This window comes from Pseudorasbora parva, chromosome 1 (assembly GCF_024679245.1).
Source record: "Pseudorasbora parva isolate DD20220531a chromosome 1, ASM2467924v1, whole genome shotgun sequence".
NCBI classification, from domain to species: domain Eukaryota; kingdom Metazoa; phylum Chordata; class Actinopteri; order Cypriniformes; family Gobionidae; genus Pseudorasbora; species Pseudorasbora parva.
This window is the reverse complement of record NC_090172.1, coordinates 58,948,811-58,957,138: the sequence shown is the minus strand read 5'-3', so window position 1 is coordinate 58,957,138 and position 8,328 is coordinate 58,948,811.

Sequence of the window (8,328 nt, the reverse complement as noted above, 5' to 3'; positions counted from 1 at the left end):
GATAAATTTTTGCACGTTTGCAATTAATCGCGGTTAAAATGTAATCTTTTGAAGCCCTCAAATATGCACACCATTTTATTATAATTTTGTATGTAGCCTATGTATTTATTTTTATTAAATTATTTTACATTATATATATATATATATATATATATATATATATATATATATATATATATATATATATATATATATATATATATAAACACAAAAAAAAGACGTTGCTTCTCGTATAATAACAGCATCAATAAAACCCTTTTCAGATTATGAAATAGCATGTTGCCAATATTTATACCATTTTTTTATATTTATTATGTTTATGCTAACACACCACAGGCTGATCAGGAATAAACTTGTTCCTCTCAAAACCTCCAGCTCTTTTCTCGAGATGAGGTGGGCGGGCATGATTATTTTTCAGGAAATGGTGGACAAGCGGACACAATATGTTTAACCACATGTTTAGTCCCCTCGCTCTCCTCCCTGAGCTGCTCTCCCTTTCAGAGTCTCGCCTGGACAATCAACTCCAGGGTGCCAATTAAAATGATTGGCGGCTTTCCTTCATGGGACTGGACGGATGGAGGGAATGGGGACTGGATGGGTGGCCTGGTGGTTTTTAGTGTACGTAAAAATAAAAATAAAATGATGGGGTGAGTAACTCGCGTGATAGCAACAGTGTTCTTTAAGGTTTCATTTCAGAACCCAGATTTTATATTGGACACCAAGTAGCGACCTAACACCGGACAAAAATAGTTTGAAAGACAAACCTAAATAAAACAGACTTGCGGTGCATTTTTGGTCATAACCCACCAGTTGGATTCTTAATCTGAAGTGATGGCAATGCCATGCCTAAATTAGATAACATTTTGTCAATTTGTTTAAATGTTGTTGTTTTTTAAAACTATAAAAATACATGTTGTATTCTTATTATATACTGTTCTCCTAAAAATACCCCTAAAAACTCAACTATTTACTCAATCCTAAACTATTTTGTTTAAGATTGTTTTAAACAACTCTTTTCCATACAACTTTTCAAAGTAAGCACACATGTAATTCTCAAAAAACAAAACAAAACAAAAAAACTTATTAAAAAAAAGTTCTATATCAAATCTTAAAGAGTTCTGACTTTTCATATTTAAAGATTCCATCATGGGATTATTTTAAGGATTTAGTTTCAATTAAATTAATTTTGTTTTAATTCATTTTAATTATACTTACTTTTTATGAACTAAGCAGATTGTAAATATACTTTTTTAAAACATGGAAGTATTATGCAATCATTTCAGACATTTCTCCTTATAGAAACTCAGTCAAAATTCAGTCAAGAACCCTAGAGTTCTACGGAGAACCTCATTGAACCTCTTTTTTTTTGTGGATACCAAGTATTTACTGTAATTTACTGTAACAGGCAAGTATAAGTGTATGATCTAAACAGCATAAAATATAAAAATAAACAGGAATTTCTGGGAATATATTTGACTGGTGTCCAATAGAATAGCTGTAAAAGTTATAATGATGTAAATTATTTAATACATTAGTTGTTTTTAATGCTGGACAATCGATTAATCGCATCCAAAATAAAAGTTTGTGTTTACATAATATATGTGTGTGTCCTTCATTTAAGAAAAATCTTATATTTATATATACAATAATTTGTATAGAAACATATTTACAGTATATACATGTATAAATATATACACAAATGCAATATACACAGTATACACACAAATATTACTTAAACGCAAGCTTTTATTTTGGATGTGATTAATTAATTATTTTACATTTAGTATAATAATAATTTTTCTGTATAGAGCAATTTTTATAGTACTTTCCTGAAAACATTCCTTCGCTTTATTGAATAAAAATTAAAAGTACGGATTGTTACAGTAAATTCTAAGGTAAATCTTTCTTTTTGTTTCAAAAAAACATTTTGTTTGCAGTAAAGTTTTGTACTGTACAGTTAACCATAAAACATACAAGTTATTTACATTTCATGATTTAAAATTAGAACGATATATTTACTGCTTTGTGTGAGAAACACAAACTATTTCAAATTGAAATTATTCCTGTAAAACTTATTGTATTTGCTCTCAAATCTCATTCTCAGTTCTGCATATTCAAAGAAACATGCCGCGTTTGTCACAGTTCAACTAAAACACATGAAGACGTGAAGGAGCGTCAATAAACCACAGAATCTGTGTTTCTTTGGGGGAACGATCCCTTTAAAAAAACGCCATACTGGACTTTTAAATCTAGAACATTTCAAGAAAAAAAAAATAGAAGAAAGCATAAACTTTTCGTCCATCCACACTCAATAGTACAGCTTGGCAATAATTCAAGCGGCACCTTGGCAGAAAAAACGAGAGCGCCATTAAAGCTGCTCTGTCCATCAGCAACTGCAATATTTTCATTTCCGTGTAAAATTCGCTTTGGCCTTCACGCCTTTAACCACGCATCACTGTACCACCGCCGCCCTCTTTTTCCTTTCTAATTCTTCTCTCTCTCTCTCTCTCTCTCTCTCTCTCTCTCTCTCTCTCTCTCTCTCTCTCTCTCTCTCTCTCTCTCTCTCTCTCTCTCTCTCTCCCTCTCTCTCTCTCTCTGCCCCCCTTTCTCTACCCGCCTGCGCTCCCTTAGACCCTGTTCAGTGACCCTGCAGGAGGTTTCGTCACTAATTAGGGTCACTAATTGGGGGGCAATGGGGCCGGGGTCCTCTCCACACCTGCACCAGTCATGTGACCCATAGAGAGGTGCGCGGGGTCAAAGGTCACGGGGAGGGGGGGGGTCAGCTGTGAAGGTTCAGGATTAGTGAGAGAGGATGGAGCGCTATAAGGGTTAATTACAGGAAGACCCCTGGCCCGGACAGCTCAGCAGAGCCCCCTAGCATGAGCCGATTTTTTCAGCTCGGAAAGATGAAGGCTGCTTGTTTTGACAGACTTCACGCAAGCGCCTGACCCCGCCATGAAAGAACGATACTGCATTCCACAGAAAGAGAGGCATGAAATGAAGGAGAGACCATGCTAACTTAAAGTGTTAAACTTCAAGACGGGAATCGTTTTTGTGCTAAGGGAATGACATCTCAAATTGGGTTTTGTTTCATGGGGAAAGACTTGCTGTAGCATTTCTAAGGAATCAGACTTATGGTTTTCGTGGTGGATCATAAAATGAGCAAAGAGGGATGTGAACCATATTTATATTAGACAATATTCAAAATATTCAGTATAAATTCAAGCAAGAATCCCAAAACACACACTAGCAGCCGCATAGTGATGTACTAAAAATCACTCAGAAACCTTATAAACGGCATCATTTTACTAGGGCTGGTCGATTATGATAAAAAAGCTCAGGACATTTTTACTCAACATGGATTAGCCTGTTAGTCTATCATACAGCAGAAATAAACTCGACAACAACCAGTGAGTCTGAGGGAAAAAAGGGTGAACCCGAACGTGCATTACCCTCAAAAGCTGAGGAAATTGTTGGAAAAAAGGCAAGTGTATGGAAATGGTTTGGGTTTCTTAGTTTACTTAGGGGTGGTTTACCCCAAAATGAAAATGTGATGTTTATCTGCTTCCCCCAGGGCATCTCCCAGGGCATCCAGGATATAGCTGTCAGTCGTAAAATGCATGTGAATGGTAACACATGAGCGTACGAGAACTATAAGAGTATAAAAAACATACACTCTAAAAAATTCTACAGAGTAAAATACAACCCAATGTTGGGTCAAATATGGACTAACCCAGCAGTTGGGTTGTTTTAACCCTGATATTGGGTTGTATTAAGCAAATATTTAACCCAACCACAGGATTAAATCAACCCAATCGCTGGGTTAAAATAACCCAATTGTTGGGTTAGTCCATATTTGACCCAACATTGGGTTAAAACAACCCAGCATTTTTTAGAGTGTATAAATCCATTTTAAACCCTGTGGCTCGTGACGTCACATTGATGTCTTAAAACACAAAACGATCGGTTTGTGCAAGAAACACAACAGTATTTATATTTTTAAAAATACCTCTGGCGTATTCGAGGAAAAAAACGTATACATTATAAAAAATTATACTGCTCGGTTTCTCACACAGACCGGTCTTTTCGTGTCCTAAGACATCAATGTGTCGCCACGAGCCGCAGGGTTTAATATGAATTTGTATTTGCATGTTTTTTTTTACTCTTTTAGTTCTCGTACTCTCATGTGTTACCATTCATGTGCATCTTCATCTTCATTTGTGTTCTACTGAAGAAACAAACACACCGACATCTGATGCCCTGCATGGGGGTAAGCAGATTAACATCACATTCTCATTTTTGGGTGAACTTTCCCTTTAACTTGTTTCATTACTGGATGAATCAGCATTTTTGAAAGAAGCTCTTGAATGAATGATTCAGTTACGAATGCATTTTTATCCGTCACGTGTCGCCACCTACTGGTGTAACGATGTAATGGATACAATCTGTATTTGAAGCTCCATATCACGTTCAAAAGGTGATTTGCTCTATTGTGATCACTTCTGTAGACGTCAGTGTTTATATCTGAACTATAATCTTTTATCCCAGTACTTGTGGGATCATTTGAATTATTGGAAGACAGAAATAATGATACTGTGTGGTTGAAAAGACAGTTTATGAAGCGGTTTCACATGACAACTCTCTCTGGATCAGTGACGCCAACGCAGATCTGAATGCTCCAGTGGGATTTTGTCAAAGGTTTAATAGACGTGCACAGGAGAATCACTGTCATTTAGGAATAAGATTGTGTGTGTGTTTTAACGATTAATCATGCAGCTCTTCAATCTTTGCATTTTGCACTTTTTACTCACATTTCTACCTCTAAATCATTTCATACACTGTAAAAAAGTGACCTGGTTGCCTTAATTTTGAGTTCATTGAAAATAAAAATTTGAGTTAATACAATGAACATTTTTGAGAATCGACAACCTTTATTCAAATATTACTAAAAGGTTTTGTAAACATGTTGGGTAATTGTGTGTGTTTTATTTGTGATGAAGCAGTGAAACATGCCAAATTGTGATTTATCACATTTTTCAGATTCAATATTTTGAGTTTCTATTTATTAAACCAATTACCTTCATTGTATCAACTCAAATGTTTAATTTCAATAAACTCAAAATTTTAAAGCAGCCAGGTTACTTACTTTTTTAAAGTTAAACAAACTATTTTTTTTACAGTGTAGATATCAAATATGTGAGATGTTTGCAATCCTAATCAACAAAGAGACCATGCAGAGGAATTGTGTACTTGTTTCCTTTTATGGCTCATTAAGAGACACAGATGTGTGTATGCGTGTCTGTTTGGATTGAGTTGAAAGGTTTGGTCCACGGTGAGATGAGCACCACTCCAAGCCTGAAGCCCTTTCACAGAGAGCGAGAAAGAGAAACAAACGTCGGGGTTTGAGAACAGACAGCTGCTCTTTCTACAACACAGATATTTCCTGAGAGCTGAAGAGAGAATGACAGCATTAAAACGAAGAGCACCCGGTGAAAAGGCCGGGGGCGTCATTGTTTGCTCCGGCAAGGCTAGAGAAACTAAAGCAGTTTCCTGATATTGGTGGCTCAATGGAGACAAAGAATAAGTTTTGGTGGACCTTAACAATATAGTCTGCACTATAATGAGTCTTTAATTAGGTACAATAAAAGATTTGTTGAGCTGTGTGAAGCAACCGCTAAAATGATACTGAAATATATACATGAAATCCTAATATTTGCAACTGTTCAGTGAACTTTGTCTCAGATATTTCTCCAAAAACTAGCATAGAAATATAAAAAGACAGAAAATGTAAAAAAAGCACTTGAGAGACTGGAATAAACCATCATTTTTTGGTACATCCATTTAGCCTGGAAAACAGATCTTTCAGTAATTAGTGTATTTAACCTTTCATATTTCTAATGCTACGCTTTCTATAAGCCTATTCTATTTCTCCTATTTAGGCCACAATACTACAATGACTTTTTTTTTTAGTGCAAAAAAAGTTATTGCGTGTCTTTCTGCAAATCGTAACATCAATGTGATGAATAAAACGTTGATTGTCACTTTTTCTTTGAGAACAAGTCAATTCCTCACCTAAATCTATCCATTTTTATGACCCAATGACCCCAATTTTCACATGTAGTCCTACTATAAAAGCCAAGGACGCTCTTTCTCCATCTGTGCGTTTAAGACTCCTCCACAGAGACCATGAATTTGCTTTGTGTCCTCTAACATTTGTTCAAAATCAATTAAACCTTGCATCCTTGTATTCTTTCCAGCTTCTTTTGCACAGTACCGTGTCAGGCACTGCTGAACCTGCTGCCCTCACACAACATTACTTCAAAAGCTTTTTTACCTGTCTGAGCGGTGATTTCACAGTGCCATACTGGCGTGACCGTTACTATACTAACTCTGTGTTTCAACAGTTCACTGTGATCAATGGTACCATGAACTAATATGAATCATTACTAAGAGATAAATGAGTTTTCTGCTTAAAGAACACATTCAAGTCTCTCCACCACTCATCCATTTATTTTTCTAACATCCATTTCAGTTAAACTTTCTATGTTTGGATAGAAGTTCATGTCTGTCCGATCGTGCAGTTGGTTTCTTAAGCTTAATCTGGTTGCATTCAGAACTGAATTGAGAATGTCTTTAATTGGCAGTTCTTGAATTTAAGTTCAGGTAAGCAAACATCAATTTTCCGAGTGCATTTCAAATTTTAATGCATTGAAATATCAATTAAAACTAAAGCAAGTGTAAGACTGTTCAAGACAAATTTCAATGTTAGCTTAATAACTTCACGTTTGAAAGTTTTGAGATCTTGAGAACTTCAGATGGATAGATGGATGGATGGATGGATGGATGGATGGATGGATGGATGGATAGATGGATGGATGGATGGATGGAACAAGAGAACGATAGATAGATAGATAGATAGATAGATAGATAGATAGATAGATAGATAGATAGATGGATGGATGGATGGATGGATGGATGGATGGATGGATGGATGGATGGATGGATGGATGGATGGACCAGAGAACATCAGATAGATAGATAGATAGATAGATAGATAGATAGATAGATAGATAGATAGATAGATAGATAGATAGATAGATAGATGGATGGATGGATGGATGGATGGATGGATGGATGGATGGATGGATGGACCAGAGAACATCAGATAGATAGATAGATAGATAGATAGATAGATAGATAGATAGATAGATAGATAGATAGATAGATAGATAGATAGATAGATAGATAGATAGATAGATAGATAGATAGATAGATAGATAGATGGATGGATGGATGGACCAGAGAACATCAGATAGATAGATAGATAGATAGATAGATAGATAGATAGATAGATAGATAGATAGATAGATAGATAGATAGATAGATAGATAGATAGATAGATAGATAGATAGATAGATAGATAGATGGAACTATAGAACAAGATAATGATGTCGGGCGGATGGATGATGGATGGATGGATGGATGGATGAACCAGAGAACATCGGATGGATGGATGGATGGATGGATGGATGGATGGATGGATGGACCAGAGAACGATAGATAGATAGATAGATAGATAGATAGATAGATAGATAGATAGATAGATAGATAGATAGATAGATAGATAGATAGATAGATAGATAGATAGATAGATAGATAGATAGATAGATAGATAGATGGATAGATAGATGGATGGAACTATAGAACAAGATAATGATGTCGGACGGATGGATGATGGATGGATGGATGGATGGATGGATGGATGGATGGATGGATGGATGGATGGATGGATGGATGAACCAGAGAACATCAGATGGATGGATGGATGGATGGATGGATGGATGGATGGATGGATGGATGGATGGATGGATATCTTATATTGCAGTGAATAGTTTGTTATAGTGAGTTTCACGTCTGCTGTGAGAGAAGCACCTCATATCTTCTCTCTACCTGACCACTGACCCAGAGCTCATTCCCTGTGGCCTCATTAATAGCGAGAGGTCAAGCAGTTGCCCTGAAAAATGTTCAGGTCACGGCCACCCATCCACACACCCACAACGCCACCACTAAACCAGCTATAACCTCGCAAAAGAGAGGTCGCAGGAAACAGAGGGAATAGACTGTATATGTGTGTAAGCGAGAGAGAGAGAGAGAGAGAGAGAGAGAGAGAGAGAGAGAGAGAGAGAGACAGGCATCAGGGCGACGTCAGCAGGAGGGGGAGGTAGAGAAGAGCGCTTCTTTTGAGCAAACGTGTGAACAAAAGCTTGCTCAAACTGTCGGCCCAGAGGCCTGGGGTGTTTACAGCTTCTGTATCTATAACCAACAAAT